Genomic DNA, 571 nt, shown 5'->3' on the forward strand with positions numbered 1-571 from the left:
AGACTACCAAACATTTTGAAAAATACACAAACAAAAGTAGACAAAATAAATGATTGGGACATATTACAAATTAAAAACTTATGTGCATCAAAAGACTTCACCAGAAGAGTAAAAGGAAAACCCACAGAATGGGAAAAAATATTTTGCAATGACACATCAGACACGGTACTCATTCCTAAAATATATAGGAAACCTACAACACGTCTACAAGAAAAAGCCAAATAAACCAATTTAAAAATGGGCAAAGGACATTAACAGACAAATCACCAAGGAGATCTGGGCAGCCAACAAACACATAAATACACGGTCACTATCACTAACCATTGGAGAGATGCAAATCAAAACAACAATGGGATATCATCTCACACCAGCAATAACAGCAAAACTAAAACAAATAGAGGACAATAAATGCTTATGGGGATGTATAGAGACCGGGACACTCCTGCATTGCTGGTGGGATTGCAAAATGGTCCAACCTCTCTGGAAAGCAATATGACGCTTCCTCAGAAGGTTGAAAATAGAATTACCTTATGATCCAGCAATTCCTCTACTTGGTATTTACCCACAAGAA

This window comes from Chrysochloris asiatica, unplaced genomic scaffold (assembly GCF_000296735.1).
Source record: "Chrysochloris asiatica unplaced genomic scaffold, ChrAsi1.0 scaffold00322, whole genome shotgun sequence".
NCBI classification, from domain to species: Eukaryota; Metazoa; Chordata; class Mammalia; order Afrosoricida; family Chrysochloridae; genus Chrysochloris; species Chrysochloris asiatica.